The sequence below is a fragment of the Oncorhynchus gorbuscha genome, linkage group LG23 (genome assembly GCF_021184085.1).
Source record: "Oncorhynchus gorbuscha isolate QuinsamMale2020 ecotype Even-year linkage group LG23, OgorEven_v1.0, whole genome shotgun sequence".
Classification (NCBI taxonomy): Eukaryota; Metazoa; Chordata; class Actinopteri; order Salmoniformes; family Salmonidae; genus Oncorhynchus; species Oncorhynchus gorbuscha.
This window is the reverse complement of record NC_060195.1, coordinates 13,269,513-13,288,395: the sequence shown is the minus strand read 5'-3', so window position 1 is coordinate 13,288,395 and position 18,883 is coordinate 13,269,513.

Genomic DNA, 18,883 nt, shown 5'->3' with positions numbered 1-18,883 from the left:
CCATTCCTGTCATTACTGAAAGAGATCATGATACCTCACATCTCAAAATAGGGCTACTTAATGTTAGATCCCTTACTTCAAAGGCAATTATAGTCAATGAACTAATCACTGATCATAATCTTGATGTGATTGGCCTGACTGAAACATGGCTTAAGCCTGATGAATTTACTGTGTTAAATGAGGCCTCACCTCCTGGCTACACTAGTGACCATATCCCCGTGCATCCCGCAAAGGCGGAGGTGTTGCTAACATTTACGATAGCAAATTTCAATTTACAAAAAGAAAATGACGTTTTCGTCTTTTGAGCTTCTAGTCATGAAATCTATGCAGCCTACTCAATCACTTTTTATAGCTACTGTTTACAGGCCTCCTGGGCCATATACAGCGTTTCTCACTGAGTTCCCTGAATTCCTATCAGACCTTGTAGTCATTGCAGATAATATTCTAATCTTTGGTGACTTTAATATTCACATGGAAAAGTCCACAGACCCACTCCAAAAGGCTTTTGGAGCCATCATCGACTCAGTGGGTTTTGTCCAACATGTCTCTGGACCCACTCACTCTCACAGTCATACGCTGGACCTAGTTTTGTCCCATGGAATAAATGTTGTGGATCTTAATGTTTTTCCTCATAATCCTGGACTATCAGACCACCATTTTATTACGTTTGCAATTGCAACAAATAATCTGCTCAGACCCCAACCAAGGAACATCAAAAGTCGTGCTATAAATTCACAGACAACACAAAGATTCCTTGATGCCCTTCCAGACTCCCTCTGCCTACCCAAGGACGCCAGAGGACAAAAATCCGTTAACCACCTAACTGAGGATCTCAATTTAACCTTGCGCAATACCCTAGATGCAGTTGCACCCCTAAAAACTAAAAAAATGTCTCATAAGAAACTAGCTCCATGGTACACAGAAAATACCCGAGCTCTGAAGCAAGCTTCCAGAAAATTGGAACGGAAATGGCGCCACACCAAACTGGAAGTCTTCCGACTAGCTTGGAAGGATGGTACCGTGCAGTACCGAAGAGCCCTTACTGCTGCTCGATCGTCCTATTTTTCTAACTTAATTGAGGAAAATAAGAACAATCCGAAATTCCTTTTTGATACTGTGGCAAAGCTAACTAAAAAGCAGCATTCCCCAAGAGAGGATGACTTGCACTTTAGCAGTGATAAATTCATGAACTTCTTTGAGGAAAAGATTATGATTATTAGAAAGCAAATTACGGACTCCTCTTTAAACCTGCGTATTCCTCCAAACCTCAGTTGTCCTGAGTCTGCACAACTCTGCCAGGACCTAGGATCAAGAGAGACGCTCAAGTGTTTTAGTACTATATCTCTTGACACAATGATGAAAATAATCATGGCCTCTAAACCTTCAAGCTGTATACTGGACCCTATTCCAACTAAACTACTGAAAGAGCTGCTTCCTGTGCTTGGCCCTCCTATGTTGAACATAATAAACGGCTCTCTATCCACTGGATGTGTACCAAACGCACTAAAAGTGGCAGTAATAAAGCCTCTCTTGAAAAAGCCAAACCTTGACCCAGAAAATATAAAAACTATCGGCCTATATCAAATCTTCCATTCCTCTCAAAGATTTTAGAGAAGGCTGTTGCGCAGCAACTCACTGCCTTCCTGAAGACAAACAATGTATACGAAATGCTTCAGTCTGGTTTTAGACCCCATCATAGCACTGAGACGGCACTTGTGAAGGTGGTAAATGACATTTTGATGGCATCGGACCGAGGCTCTGCATCTGTCCTCGTGCTCCTAGACCTTAGTGCTGCTTTTGATACCATCGATCACCACATTCTTTTGGAGAGATTGGAAACCCAAATTGGTCTACACGGACATGTTCTGGCCTGGTTTAGGTCTTATCTGTCGGAAAGATATCAGTTTGTCTCTGTGAATGGTTTGTCCTCTGACAAATCAACTGTACATTTCGGTGTTCCTCAAGGTTCTGTTTTAGGACCACTATTGTTTTCACTATATATTTTACCTCTTGGGGATGTTATTCGAAAACATAATGTAAACTTTCACTGCTATGCGGATGACACACAGCTGTACATTTCAATGAAACACGGTGAAGCACCAAAATTGCCCTCGCTAGAAGCATGTGTTTCAGACATAAGGAAGTGGATGGCTGCAAACTTTCTACTATTAAACTCGGACAAAACAGAGATGCTTGTTCTAGGTCCCAAGAAACAAAGAGATCTTCTGTTGAATCTGACAATTAATCTTAATGGTTGTACAGTCGTCTCAAATAAAACTGTGAAGGACCTCGGCGTTACTCTGGACCCTGATCTCTCTTTTGAAGAACATATCAAGACCATTTCGAGGACAGCTTTTTTCCATCTACGTAACATTGCAAAAATCAGAAACTTTCTGTCCAAAAATGATGCAGAAAAATTAATCCATGCTTTTGTCACTTCTAGGTTAGACTACTGCAATGCTCTATTTTCCGGCTACCCGGATAAAGCACTAAATAAACTTCAGTTAGTGCTAAATACGGCTGCTAGAATCCTGACTAGAACCATAAAATTTGATCATATTACTCCAGTGCTAGCCTCTCTACACTGGCTTCCTGTCAAAGCAAGGGCTGATTTCAAGGTTTTACTGCTAACCTACAAAGCATTACATGGGCTTGCTCCTACCTACCTCTCTGATTTGGTCCTGCCGTACATACCTATACGTACGCTACGGTCACAAGACGCAGGCCTCCTAATTGTCCCTAGAATTTCTAAGCAAACAGCTGGAGGCAGGGCTTTCTCCTATAGAGCTCCATTTTTATGGAACGGTCTGCCTACCCATGTCAGAGACGCAAACTCGGTCTCAACCTTTAAGTCTTTACTGAAGACTCATCTCTTCAGTGGGTCATATGATTGAGTGTAGTCTGGCCCAGGAGTGGGAAGGTGAACGGAAAGGCTCTGGAGCAACGAACCGCCCTTGCTGTCTCTGCCTGGCCGGTTCCCCTTTTTCCACTGGGATTCTCTGCCTCTAACCCTGTTACGGGGCTGAGTCACTGGCTTGCTGGGGCTCTCTCGTGCCGTCCCTGGGGGTGCGTCACCTGGGTGGGTTGATTCACTGTTGTGGTCGGCCTGTCTGGGTTTCCCCCTTTGGGTTGTACCGTGTCGGAGATCTTTGTGGGCTATACTCGGCCTTGTCTCAGGATGGTAAGTTGGTGGTTGTAGATTTCCCTCTAGTGGTGTGGGGGCTGTGCTTTGGCAAAGTGGGTGGGGTTATATCCTTCCTGTTTGGCCCTGTCCGGGGTGTCCTCGGATGGGGCCACAGTGTCTCCTGACCCCTCCTGTCTCAGCCTCCAGTATTTATGCTGCAGTAGTTTATGTGTCGGGGGCTAGGGTCAGTTTGTTTATCTGGAGTACTTCTCCTGTCCTATTCGGTGTCCTGTGTAAATCTAAGTGTGCGTTCTCTAATTCTCTCCTTCTCTCCTTCTTTCTCTCTCTCGGAGGACCTGAGCCCTAGAACCATGCCCCAGGACTACCTGACATGATGACTCCTTGCTGTCCCCAGTCCACCTGGCCATGCTGCTGCTCCAGTTTCAACTGGCCTGGGCCCTAGGACCATGTCCCAGGACTACCTGACATGAGGACTCCTTGCTGTCCCCAGTCCACCTGGCCATGCTCCTGCTCCAGTTTCAACTGTTCTGCCTTACTATTATTCAACCATGCTGGTCATTTATGAACATTTGAACATCTTGGCCACGTTCTGTTATAATCTCCACCCGGCACAGCCAGAAGAGGACTGGCCACCCCACATATGCTCTCTCTAATTCTCTCTTTCTTTCTCTCTCTCGGAGGACCTGAGCCCTAGGACCGTGCCCCAGGACTACCTGACATGATGGCTCCTTGCTGTCCCCAGTCCACCTGACTGTGCTGCTGCTCCAGTTTCAACTGTTCTGCCTTATTATTATTTGACCATGCTGGTCATTTATGAACATTTGAACATCTTGGTCATTTTCTGTTATAATCTCTACCCGGCACAGCCAGAAGAGGACTGGCCACCCCACATAGCCCGGTTCCTCTCTAGGTTTCTTCCTAGGTTTTGGCCTTTCTAGGGAGTTTTTCCTAGCCACCGTGCTTTTACACCTGCTTTTACACCTGCATTGTTTGCTGTTTGGGGTTTTAGGCTGGGTTTCTGTACAGCACTTTGAGATATCAGCTGATGTACGAAGGGCTATATAAATAAATTTGATTTGATTTGATTTGATTTGATTTAGTGTAATGATGGGGAACAGGTGTAGTGTAATGATGGGGAACAGGTGTAGTGTAATGATGGGGAACAGGTGTAGTGTAATGATGGGGAACAGGTACAGTGTAATGATGGGGAACAGGTGTAGTGTAATGATGGGGAACAGGTAGAGTGTAATGATGGGGAACAGGTGTAGTGTAATGATGGGGAACAGGTGTAGTGTAATGATGGGGAACAGGTACAGTGTAATGATGGGGAACAGGTGTAGTGTAATGATGGGGAACAGGTAGAGTGTACTGATGGGGAACAGGTGTAGTGTAATGATGGGAAACAGGTGTAGTGTAATGATGGGGAACAGGTGTAGTGTAATGATGGGGAACAGGTGTAGTGTAATGATGGGGAACAGGTGTAGTGTAATGATGGGGAACAGGTACAGTGTAATGATGGGGAACAGGTGTAGTGTAATGATGGGGAACAGGTAGAGTGTAATGATGGGGAACAGGTACAGTGTAATGATGGGGAACAGGTGTAGTGTAATGATGGGGAACAGGTGTAGTGTAATGATGGGGAACAGGTGTAGTGTAATGATGGGGAACAGGTGTAGTGTAATGATGGGGAACAGGTAGAGTGTAATGATGGGGAACAGGTGTAGTGTAATGATGGGGAACAGGTGTAGTGTAATGATGGGGAACAGGTGTAGTGTAATGATGGGGAACAGGTGTAGTGTAATGATGGGGAACAGGTACAGTGTAATGATGGGGAACAGGTGTAGTGTAATGATGGGGAACAGGTAGAGTGTAATGATGGGGAACAGGTGTAGTGTAATGATGGGGAACAGGTGTAGTGTAATGATGGGGAACAGGTGTAGTGTAATGATGGGGAACAGGTGTAGTGTAATGATGGGGAACAGGTAGAGTGTAATGATGGGGAACAGGTGTAGTGTAATGATGGGGAACAGGTGTAGTGTAATGATGGGGAACAGGTGTAGTGTAATGATGGGAAACAGGTGTAGTGTAATGATGGGGAACATGTACAGTGTAATGATGGGGAACAGGTGTAGTGTAATGATGGGGAACAGGTAGAGTGTAATGATGGGGAACAGGTGTAGTGTAATGATGGGGAACAGGTAGAGTGTAATGATGGGGAACAGGTAGAGTGTAATGATGGGGAACAGGTAGAGTGTAATGATGAGGAAACAGGTGTAGTGTAATGATGGGGAACAGGTGTAGTGTAATGATGGGGAACAGGTAGAGTGTAATGATGGGGACCAGGTGTAGTGTAATGATGGGGAACAGGTAGAGTGTAATGATGGGGAACAGGTAGAGTGTAATGATGGGGACCAGGTGTAGTGTAATGATGGGGAACAGGTGTAGTGTAATGATGGGGAACAGGTAGAGTGTAATGATGGGAAACAGGTAGAGTGTAATGATGGGAAACAGGTAGAGTGTAATGATGGGGAACAGGTGTAGTGTAATGATGGGGAACAGGTAGAGTGTAATGATGGGAAACAGGTAGAGTGTAATGATGGGGAACAGGTAGAGTGTAATGATGGGGAACAGGTAGAGTGTAATGATGGGGAACAGGTGTAGTGTAATGATGAGGAACAGGTGTAGTGTAATGATGGGGAACAGGAAAGTGTAATGATGGGGAACAGGTGTAGTGTAATGATGGGGAACAGGTATAGTGTAATGATGGGGAACAGGTGTAGTGTAATGATGGGAAACAGGTGTAGTGTAATGATGGGGAACAGGTAGAGTGTAATGATGGGGAACAGGTGTAGTGTAATGATGGGGAACAGGTGTAGTGTAATGATGGGGAACAGGTGTAGTGTAATGATGGGGAACAGGTGTAGTGTAATGATGGGGAACAGGTAGAGTGTAATGATGGGGAACAGGTGTAGTGTAATGATGGGGAACAGGTGTAGTGTAATGATGGGGAACAGGTTTAGTGTAATGATGGGGAACAGGTGTAGTGTAATGATGGGGAACAGGTGTAGTGTAATGATGGGGAACAGGTTTAGTGTAATGATGGGGAACAGGTGTAGTGTAATGATGGGGAACAGGTGTAGTGTAATGATGGGGAACAGGTAGAGTGTAATGATGGGGAACAGGTGTGTGTAATGATGGGGAGCAGGTGTGTGTAATGATGAGGAGCAGGTGTAGTGTAATGATGGGGAACAGGTTTAGTGTAATGATGAGGACCAGGTGTGTGTAATGATGGGGAGCAGAGAGACTGTAATGATGGGGAACAGGTGTGTGTAATGATGGGGAGCAGGTGTACTGTAATGATGGGGACCAGGTGTAGTGTAATGATGGGGACCAGGTGTAGTGTAATGATGGGGACCAGGTGTACTGTAATGATGGGGACCAGGTGTAGTGTAATGATGGGGACCAGGTGTAGTGTAATGATGGGGAACAGGTGTAGTGTAATGATGGGGAGGCCCAAAAAAACTAAACATTTTACTAAAACAAAAATATTTACGCTTTAGTGTATGTTGACTGTATTTATACTTGAGACATTGCTTTATCCGGTAAAAGTTCAAAGATCGATGGAGAACATCTTTCTTTCACTTTTTTTAGTTAATAATTACAATACTAATACTATACCATGATAATAAAATCCTTGTTTTTGGGGAACAGGCACCCCTTAAATGTCACCCTTTGATGTAAATGTTTAATTCAATGTGATCAAAAATGAAAACGGTAGCCCCTATCCGTGAATACTGGGTGATCTTGGGGATCTTGGCTTTCCAGCCGTACTATACAATCTTTGGTGAGTCTTACTACCATATATGGGCATACCGCCATGAAAGATCAGGCCACACCCATGAGAGCATTTCAAGATGGCTGCCACTCACTGTCCGTTAGGGTGGAGAAGCTAAAACTATATACATCTTACACAACATTGATAAGTGGTGAAATCATAGACTCTACACATAAGGATATGTTATTTGTCGACCATTATCGATTCACAGTCAAGGAGTTTATTTGTGACTCGTTTCAAGAAGCTAGGCGTATGTCGCATGTCACTACTTCAGAAGAGCGGCATTTGAACTTTAAGTTTTAAAAAAAATTCTAAATGCTTTGTTTTGGCAGAAATGCCTTCTGGAACATGTGAACTTTAATGTGCCTTAATAACAAACGCGTATGCCATCTGTAAATACTAACTAAATGGATAAATTACGAGCTCAGTTGGTTTAGCCACAGAACTACTGGATTACTTTCTGGAGGATGATTGTGCCCTGCTGACTCTCTCTGATTTAGGTAAAAACATCTTGTAAAGCCCTCTGATGACAGTGGATGGGGAAGAAACGGTGATCAGCATTGTTGTTGCCAAATCAGTGGAATGCCCGGCGGAAGCAGAGAGATGCTTGCCAAATGTGGAGAGTCGAAAAGAGAACAACAGAAGGCTGTTGTATAAAACACTTGTCTCTGGATTACATCTTCAAACTAAGGTATCATGGCATCCGCGCGAGAGAGGGAGAAGCGTTCATCTGTGTATATGGGTAAGAGTCTAGCTACCTAAGCATCAACAGAGAAGAAGGAGGAGCAGAGGTAGGGGCATTGGAACCAGCACAACAGAGATGAACCTGTGGACAGATGGCATACGGTAATTGAAGACTCCCAAGTACTTGCATGAGGTGACTACCTTAAACTCTAAACCCCCAGAGGTAGTAATCACACCTGGAGGAAGAGGGGCATTCTTTTTACCAAACCACATGACCTTTGTTTTGGAGGTGTTCAGAACAAGGTTAAGGGTAGAGAAAGCTTGTTGGACACTAAGAAAGCTTCATTGTAGAGTATTTAACACAAAATCCGGGTAGGGTCCAGCTAAGTATAAGACTGTATCATCTGCATATAAATGGATGAGAGAGCTTGCTACTGCCTGAGCTATGTTGTTGATGTAAATTGAGAAGAGCGTTCGGCCTAAGATTGAGCCTTGGGGTACTCCCTTGGTGACAGGCAGTGGCTGAGACAGCAGATTTTCGGACTTTATATACTGGCCTAAGACCCCTCAGAGACACCAATAGTCCTTAGCCGGCCCACAAGAATGGAATATCAAAAGCTATGGTCAAGTCAATAAAAATAGCAGCAAAATATTGCTTAGGGCAATGGTGACATCATTGGCGACCCTTAAGGTTGTCAATGATGTCAACACATCCATAACCTGAGCGGAAACCAGATTGCATACCCAAGAGAACACTGTAGACATCAAGAAAGCCTGTCAGTTGATTCGTTTTTCCAACCCTTTTGATAAACAGGGCAAAACAGAAATAGACCTATAACAGTTAGGATCAGCTTGAGCTCCCCCTTTAAATAAAGGATGGACTGTGGCTGCCGTCCATGCAATGGGAACCTCCCCAGAGAGGAGAGACAGGTTAACTTCTTCGAGATAGGGGGCGCTCTTTTAATTTTTGGATAAAAAACATTCCCGTTTTAAACATGTTATTTTGTCACGAAAAGATGCTCGACTATGCATGTAATTGACAGCTTTGGAAAGAAAAAACTCAGACGTTTCCAAAACGGCAACGATATGATCTGTGAGTGCCCCAGAACTAATGCTACAGGCGAAACCAATATGAAGTTTCATACAGGAAATGCCCCAGATTCTGAAGGCGCGGTGTTCCAATGTCTCCTTATATGACTGTGAATGCTCCAGGAATGAGCCTGCACTTTCTGTCGTTTCCCCAAGGTGTCTGCAGCATTGTGACGTATTTGTAGGCATATCATTGGAAGATTGACCATAAGAGACTACATTTACCAGGTGTCCGCCCGGTGTCCTGTGTCGAAATTATTGCGTAATCTCTAGGTCCATGCGCGTTCCATTTCTTCAGAAGAGAAAGTCAACTGCCGCGAAGGATTTATCATCGATAGATATGTGAAAACACCTTGAGGATTGATTCTAAACATCGTTTGCCATGTTTCTGTCAATATTATGGAGTTAATTTGGAAAAAAGTTCGCGTTTTAATGACTTAATTTTCATTTTTTTTCTTACCCAAACGTGATGAAGAAAATGGAGCGATTTGTCAACACAAATAATCTTTTTGTAGAAACTGAACATTTGCTATCTAACTGAGAGTCTCCTCATTGAAAACATCTGAAGTTCTTCAAAGGTAAATTATTTTATTTGAATGCTTTTCTGGTTTTTGTGAAAATGTTGCATGCTGAATGCCAGGCATAATACTATGCTAGGCTATCAATACTGTTACACAAATGCTTGTTTTGCTATGGTTGAGAAGCATATTTTGAAAATCTGAGATGACAGTGTTGTTAACAAAAGGCTAAGCTTGAGAGCAAATAGATTTATTTCATTTCATTAGCGATTTTCATGAATAGTTAACATTGCGTTATGCTAATGAGCTTGTGGATAGATTTACACAATCCTGGATACAGGTTTTTTTCGTAGCTAAACGTGACGCAGAAAACGGAGCGATTTGTCCTAAACAAATATTTCTTTCAGGAAAAACTGAACATTTGCTATCTAACTGAGAGTCTCCTCATTGAAAACATCCGAAGTTCTTCAAAGGTAAATTATTTAATTTGAATGCTTTTCTGGTTTTTGTGAAAATGTTGCCTGCTGAATGCTAACGCTAAATGCTATGCTAAATGTTATGCTAGCTATCAATACTGTTACACAAATGCTTGTTTTGCTATGGTTGAGAAGCATATTTTGAAAATCTGAGATGACAGTGTTGTTAACAAAAGGCTAAGCTTGAGAGCTAGCATATTGATTTCATTTCATTTGCGATTTTCATGAATAGTTAACGTTGCGTTATGGTAATGAGCTTGAGGCTGTAGTCACAATCCCGGATCCGGGATGGTTCGATGCAAGAAGTTAAAAAGGTTGAAGATGGGCTTGGTGATGATAGGGGCAGCAACCTTAAAGAAGAAAGGGTCTAAACCATCTGACCCAGATATTTTTTTGGGGGGGGGTTAAGTTTAAGGAGCTCTTTTAGCACCTCGGACTCAGTGACCGCCTGCAGGGAAAAACTTTGTAGCGGGGCAGGGGAAAAAGAGGGAGGAGCATCGGGGATAGTCACATTAGAAGGGTTGGGAGATGAGGAAATGTTGGACAGGCAAGAAGCATGGCTGAGTTAAATGTGAATCCTGACTTTATGAAGTGGTGATTAAAGAGCTCAGCAATGTGCTTCTTGTCAGTAACAACCACATCATCAACATTAAGGGACATGGGCAGCTGTGAGGAGGATTGTTTATTCTCCAGGTCTTTAACCATTTTCCAGAACTTCTTGGGGTTAAACCCACAGAGAGGGAACTGCTCCTTAAAGTAACTAACTTTGGCCTTCCGGAAGCCTGAGTGACTTATTTCTCATGTGTCTGAACGAGAACCAGTCAGCCTGAGTATGCATGTACCGAGCCTTTCATCTAATGCAATTCTTGAAGTGGAGTAACTCTGAAAGTTCACTGTCGAACCAGGGACTGAAACTGTTTTTAATTCTCATTTTCTTTATGGGTGCGTGTTTGTTAACAATACCACTGAAAATATACCAAAAGAAGGTCCAAGCGTCTTCGACAGAGCGGATCAAACTGATTCTAGACCATTTTACAGAGGCCAGATCATGAAGGAAGGCTTTCTCATTAGTGTTTTAGCAAGTGTCTATGACAAATCAGGACAGGTTATTTCACTGAGCAGCCATTGTGAACACAGGCTGTAAAACAGTGATCAATAAGGTCATTACAGAAAACACCAGACTGATACCTGTCAGGATTATTTGTGAGGATAACATCAAGAAGAGTAGCCTTTTCTGGGTGTTTGGAGTCATAACTTGTGGGATTGGTAATAATCTGAGAAAGATTTAGGGAGTCCCATTGTTTTAGGACTTGGTCAGGTGGTTTAAGCATGTCCCAGTTTAGGTCACCTAGCAGGACAAATTCAGACTTTGTGTAAGAGGCCAGGAGATAGCTTAGGGCAGGTAGGGTATAGGCCAGTGCTGATGGAGGATGATAGCACCCAGAAACAGTCAACAAAGAGCTATTTGAAAGTTTAATACTAAAAACCAGCAAATCAAAATGTTTGGGGACAGACTTGGAGACAACCGGGCACTGAAGGTGATCCTTGGCAAAGATTGCCACTACCCCACCTTTGGAAGGTTTGTCTTGCCGAAAAAGGTTATAACCAGAAAGGTTAACATAAGTAGTCAAAACACTCTTCCTTAACCACGTCTCAGTGATGAGGGTTAGAGTGTCACACCTGAGAATCAGTGATGAGGGTTAGAGTGTCACACCTGAGAATCAGTGATGAGGGACAGAGTGTCACACCTGAGAATCAGTGATGAGGGTTAGAGTGTCACACCTGAGAATCAGTGATGAGGGACAGAGTGTCACACCTGAGAATCAGTGATGAGGGTTAGAGTGTCACACCTGAGAATCAGTGATGAGGGACAGAGTGTCACACCTGAGAATCAGTGATGAGGGACAGAGTGTCACACCTGAGAATCAGTGATGAGGGTTAGAGTGTCACACCTGAGAATCAGTGATGAGGGTTAGAGTGTCACACCTGAGAATCAGTGATCAGGGACAGAGTGTCACACCTGAGAATCAGTGATGAGGGTTAGAGTGTCACACCTGAGAATCAGTGATGAGGGTTAGAGTGTCACACCTGAGAATCAGTGATGAGGGTTAGAGTGTCACACCTGAGAATCAGTGATGAGGGTTAGAGTGTCACACCTGAGAATCAGTGATGAGGGTTAGAGTGTCACACCTGAGAATCAGTGATGAGGGTTAGAGTGTCACACCTGAGAATCAGTGATGAGGGACAGAGTGTCACACCTGAGAATCAGTGATGAGGGTTAGAGTGTCACACCTGAGAATCAGTGATGAGGGACAGAGTGTCACACCTGAGAATCAGTGATGAGGGTTAGAGTGTCACACCTGAGAATCAGTGATCAGGGACAGAGTGTCACACCTGAGAATCAGTGATGAGGGACAGAGTGTCACACCTGAGAATCAGTGATGAGGGTTAGAGTGTCACACCTGAGAATCAGTGATGAGGGTTAGAGTGTCACACCTGAGAATCAGTGATGAGGGTTAGAGTGTCACACCTGAGAATCAGTGATGAGGGTTAGTGTCACACCTGAGAATCAGTGATGAGGGACAGAGTGTCACACCTGAGAATCAGTGATGAGGGTTAGAGTGTCACACCTGAGAATCAGTGATGAGGGACAGAGTGTCACACCTGAGAATCAGTGATGAGGGACAGAGTGTCACACCTGAGAATCAGTGATGAGGGACAGAGTGTCACACCTGAGAATCAGTGATGAGGGTTAGTGTCACACCTGAGAATCAGTGATGAGGGACAGAGTGTCACACCTGAGAATCAGTGATGAGGGTTAGAGTGTCACACCTGAGAATCAGTGATGAGGGTTAGAGTGTCACACCTGAGAATCAGTGATGAGGGTTAGAGTGTCACACCTGAGAATCAGTGATCAGGGACAGAGTGTCACACCTGAGAATCAGTGATGAGGGACAGAGTGTCACACCTGAGAATCAGTGATGAGGGTTAGAGTGTCACACCTGAGAATCAGTGATGAGGGACAGAGTGTCACACCTGAGAATCAGTGATGAGGGTTAGTGTCACACCTGAGAATCAGTGATGAGGGTTAGTGTCACACCTGAGAATCAGTGATGAGGGTTAGAGTGTCACACCTGAGAATCAGTGATGAGGGTTAGAGTGTCACACCTGAGAATCAGTGATGAGGGACAGAGTGTCACACCTGAGAATCAGTGATGAGGGTTAGAGTGTCACACCTGAGAATCAGTGATGAGGGTTAGAGTGTCACACCTGAGAATCAGTGATGAGGGACAGAGTGTCACACCTGAGAATCAGTGATGAGGGTTAGAGTGTCACACCTGAGAATCAGTGATGAGGGTTAGTGTCACACCTGAGAATCAGTGATGAGGGTTAGAGTGTCACACCTGAGAATCAGTGATGAGGGACAGAGTGTCACACCTGAGAATCAGTGATGAGGGTTAGAGTGTCACACCTGAGAATCAGTGATGAGGGACAGAGTGTCACACCTGAGAATCAGTGATGAGGGTTAGTGTCACACCTGAGAATCAGTGATGAGGGACAGAGTGTCACACCTGAGAATCAGTGATGAGGGTTAGAGTGTCACACCTGAGAATCAGTGATGAGGGTTAGAGTGTCACACCTGAGAATCAGTGATGAGGGACAGAGTGTCACACCTGAGAATCAGTGATGAGGGTTAGAGTGTCACACCTGAGAATCAGTGATGAGGGACAGAGTGTCACACCTGAGAATCAGTGATGAGGGTTAGTGTCACACCTGAGAATCAGTGATGAGGGACAGAGTGTCACACCTGAGAATCAGTGATGAGGGTTAGAGTGTCACACCTGAGAATCAGTGATGAGGGTTAGAGTGTCACACCTGAGAATCAGTGATGAGGGACAGAGTGTCACACCTGAGAATCAGTGATGAGGGTTAGAGTGTCACACCTGAGAATCAGTGATGAGGGTTAGAGTGTCACACCTGAGAATCAGTGATGAGGGTTAGTGTCACACCTGAGAATCAGTGATGAGGGTTAGTGTCACACCTGAGAATCAGTGATGAGGGACAGAGTGTCACACCTGAGAATCAGTGATGAGGGTTAGAGTGTCACACCTGAGAATCAGTGATGAGGGACAGAGTGTCACACCTGAGAATCAGTGATGAGGGACGGAGTGTCACACCTGAGAATCAGTGATGAGGGACAGAGTGTCACACCTGAGAATCAGTGATGAGGGACAGAGTGTCACACCTGAGAATCAGTGATGAGGGACAGAGTGTCACACCTGAGAATCAGTGATGAGGGACAGAGTGTCACACCTGAGAATCAGTGATGAGGGACAGAGTGTCACACCTGAGAATCAGTGATGAGGGACAGAGTGTCACACCTGAGAATCAGTGATGAGGGTTAGAGTGTCACACCTGAGAATCAGTGATGAGGGTTAGAGTGTCACACCTGAGAATCAGTGATGAGGGACAGAGTGTCACACCTGAGAATCAGTGATGAGGGTTAGAGTGTCACACCTGAGAATCAGTGATGAGGGACAGAGTGTCACACCTGAGAATCAGTGATGAGGGACAGAGTGTCACACCTGAGAATCAGTGATGAGGGTTAGAGTGTCACACCTGAGAATCAGTGATGAGGGTTAGAGTGTCACACCTGAGAATCAGTGATGAGGGACAGAGTGTCACACCTGAGAATCAGTGATGAGGGTTAGAGTGTCACACCTGAGAATCAGTGATGAGGGTTAGAGTGTCACACCTGAGAATCAGTGATGAGGGACAGAGTGTCACACCTGAGAATCAGTGATGAGGGTTAGAGTGTCACACCTGAGAATCAGTGATGAGGGTTAGAGTGTCACACCTGAGAATCAGTGATGAGGGTTAGAGTGTCACACCTGAGAATCAGTGATGAGGGACAGAGTGTCACACCTGAGAATCAGTGATGAGGGACAGAGTGTCACACCTGAGAATCAGTGATGAGGGACAGAGTGTCACACCTGAGAATCAGTGATGAGGGTTAGAGTGTCACACCTGAGAATCAGTGATGAGGGTTAGAGTGTCACACCTGAGAATCAGTGATCAGGGACAGAGTGTCACACCTGAGAATCAGTGATGAGGGACAGAGTGTCACACCTGAGAATCAGTGATGAGGGTTAGAGTGTCACACCTGAGAATCAGTGATGAGGGACAGAGTGTCACACCTGAGAATCAGTGATGAGGGACAGAGTGTCACACCTGAGAATCAGTGATGAGGGTTAGAGTGTCACACCTGAGAATCAGTGATGAGGGTTAGAGTGTCACACCTGAGAATCAGTGATGAGGGTTAGAGTGTCACACCTGAGAATCAGTGGTGAGGGTTAGAGTGTCACACCTGAGAATCAGTGATGAGGGTTAGAGTGTCACACCTGAGAATCAGTGATGAGGGACAGAGTGTCACACCTGAGAATCAGTGATGAGGGACAGAGTGTCACACCTGAGAATCAGTGATGAGGGACAGAGTGTCACACCTGAGAATCAGTGATGAGGGTTAGAGTGTCACACCTGAGAATCAGTGATGAGGGTTAGAGTGTCACACCTGAGAATCAGTGATGAGGGTTAGTGTCACACCTGAGAATCAGTGATGAGGGACAGAGTGTCACACCTGAGAATCAGTGATGAGGGTTAGAGTGTCACACCTGAGAATCAGTGATGAGGGTTAGAGTGTCACACCTGAGAATCAGTGATGAGGGACAGAGTGTCACACCTGAGAATCAGTGATGAGGGACAGAGTGTCACACCTGAGAATCAGTGATGAGGGTTAGAGTGTCACACCTGAGAATCAGTGATGAGGGTTAGAGTGTCACACCTGAGAATCAGTGATGAGGGACAGAGTGTCACACCTGAGAATCAGTGATGAGGGTTAGAGTGTCACACCTGAGAATCAGTGATGAGGGTTAGAGTGTCACACCTGAGAATCAGTGATGAGGGACAGAGTGTCACACCTGAGAATCAGTGATGAGGGTTAGAGTGTCACACCTGAGAATCAGTGATGAGGGTTAGAGTGTCACACCTGAGAATCAGTGATGAGGGTTAGAGTGTCAGAGAATCAGTGATCAGGGACAGAGTGTCACACCTGAGAATCAGTGATGAGGGACAGAGTGTCACACCTGAGAATCAGTGATGAGGGTTAGAGTGTCACACCTGAGAATCAGTGATGAGGGTTAGAGTGTCACACCTGAGAATCAGTGATGAGGGTTAGAGTGTCACACCTGAGAATCAGTGATGAGGGACAGAGTGTCACACCTGAGAATCAGTGATGAGGGTTAGAGTGTCACACCTGAGAATCAGTGATGAGGGACAGACACCTGAGAATCAGTGATGAGGGACAGAGTGTCACACCTGAGAATCAGTGATGAGGGTGTCACACCTGAGAATCAGTGATGAGGGTTAGAGTGTCACACCTGAGAATCAGTGATGAGGGTTAGAGTGTCACACCTGAGAATCAGTGATGAGGGACAGAGTGTCACACCTGAGAATCAGTGATGAGGGTTAGAGTGTCACACCTGAGAATCAGTGATGAGGGTTAGAGTGTCACACCTGAGAATCAGTGATGAGGGACAGAGTGTCACACCTGAGAATCAGTGATGAGGGTTAGAGTGTCACACCTGAGAATCAGTGATGAGGGTTAGAGTGTCACACCTGAGAATCAGTGATGAGGGACAGAGTGTCACACCTGAGAATCAGTGATGAGGGTTAGAGTGTCACACCTGAGAATCAGTGATGAGGGACAGAGTGTCACACCTGAGAATCAGTGATGAGGGTTAGAGTGTCACACCTGAGAATCAGTGATGAGGGTTAGAGTGTCACACCTGAGAATCAGTGATGAGGGACAGAGTGTCACACCTGAGAATCAGTGATGAGGGTTAGAGTGTCACACCTGAGAATCAGTGATGAGGGACAGAGTGTCACACCTGAGAATCAGTGATGAGGGACAGAGTGTCACACCTGAGAATCAGTGATGAGGGTTAGAGTGTCACACCTGAGAATCAGTGATGAGGGTTAGAGTGTCACACCTGAGAATCAGTGATGAGGGACAGAGTGTCACACCTGAGAATCAGTGATGAGGGACAGAGTGTCACACCTGAGAATCAGTGATGAGGGTTAGAGTGTCACACCTGAGAATCAGTGATGAGGGACAGAGTGTCACACCTGAGAATCAGTGATGAGGGACAGAGTGTCACACCTGAGAATCAGTGATGAGGGTTAGAGTGTCACACCTGAGAATCAGTGATGAGGGTTAGAGTGTCACACCTGAGAATCAGTGATGAGGGTTAGAGTGTCACACCTGAGAATCAGTGATGAGGGACAGAGTGTCACACCTGAGAATCAGTGATGAGGGTTAGAGTGTCACACCTGAGAATCAGTGATGAGGGACAGAGTGTCACACCTGAGAATCAGTGATGAGGGTTAGAGTGTCACACCTGAGAATCAGTGATGAGGGACAGAGTGTCACACCTGAGAATCAGTGATGAGGGTTAGAGTGTCACACCTGAGAATCAGTGATGAGGGTTAGAGTGTCACACCTGAGAATCAGTGATGAGGGTTAGAGTGTCACACCTGAGAATCAGTGATGAGGGTTAGAGTGTCACACCTGAGAATCAGTGATGAGGGACAGAGTGTCACACCTGAGAATCAGTGATGAGGGACAGAGTGTCACACCTGAGAATCAGTGATGAGGGACAGAGTGTCACACCTGAGAATCAGTGATGAGGGTTAGAGTGTCACACCTGAGAATCAGTGATGAGGGTTAGAGTGTCACACCTGAGAATCAGTGATGAGGGTTAGAGTGTCACACCTGAGAATCAGTGATGAGGGACAGAGTGTCACACCTGAGAATCAGTGATGAGGGTTAGAGTGTCACACCTGAGAATCAGTGATGAGGGACAGAGTGTCACACCTGAGAATCAGTGATGAGGGACAGAGTGTCACACCTGAGAATCAGTGATGAGGGTTAGAGTGTCACACCTGAGAATCAGTGATGAGGGTTAGAGTGTCACACCTGAGAATCAGTGATGAGGGACAGAGTGTCACACCTGAGAATCAGTGATGAGGGTTAGAGTGTCACACCTGAGAATCAGTGATGAGGGTTAGAGTGTCACACCTGAGAATCAGTGATGAGGGACAGAGTGTCACACCTGAGAATCAGTGATGAGGGTTAGAGTGTCACACCTGAGAATCAGTGATGAGGGTTAGAGTGTCACACCTGAGAATCAGTGATGAGGGTTAGAGTGTCACACCTGAGAATCAGTGATCAGGGACAGAGTGTCACACCTGAGAATCAGTGATGAGGGACAGAGTGTCACACCTGAGAATCAGTGATGAGGGTTAGAGTGTCACACCTGAGAATCAGTGATGAGGGTTAGAGTGTCACACCTGAGAATCAGTGATGAGGGTTAGAGTGTCACACCTGATAATCAGTGATGAGGGACAGAGTGTCACACCTGAGAATCAGTGATGAGGGTTAGAGTGTCACACCTGAGAATCAGTGATGAGGGACAGAGTGTCACACCTGAGAATCAGTGATGAGGGTTAGAGTGTCACACCTGAGAATCAGTGATGAGGGTTAGAGTGTCACACCTGAGAATCAGTGATGAGGGACAGAGTGTCACACCTGAGAATCAGTGATGAGGGTTAGAGTGTCACACCTGAGAATCAGTGATGAGGGTTAGAGTGTCACACCTGAGAATCAGTGATGAGGGACAGAGTGTCACACCTGAGAATCAGTGATGAGGGTTAGAGTGTCACACCTGAGAATCAGTGATGAGGGTTAGAGTGTCACACCTGAGAATCAGTGATGAGGGACAGAGTGTCACACCTGAGAATCAGTGATGAGGGTTAGAGTGTCACACCTGAGAATCAGTGATGAGGGACAGAGTGTCACACCTGAGAATCAGTGATGAGGGTTAGAGTGTCACACCTGAGAATCAGTGATGAGGGTTAGAGTGTCACACCTGAGAATCAGTGATGAGGGACAGAGTGTCACACCTGAGAATCAGTGATGAGGGTTAGAGTGTCACACCTGAGAATCAGTGATGAGGGACAGAGTGTCACACCTGAGAATCAGTGATGAGGGACAGAGTGTCACACCTGAGAATCAGTG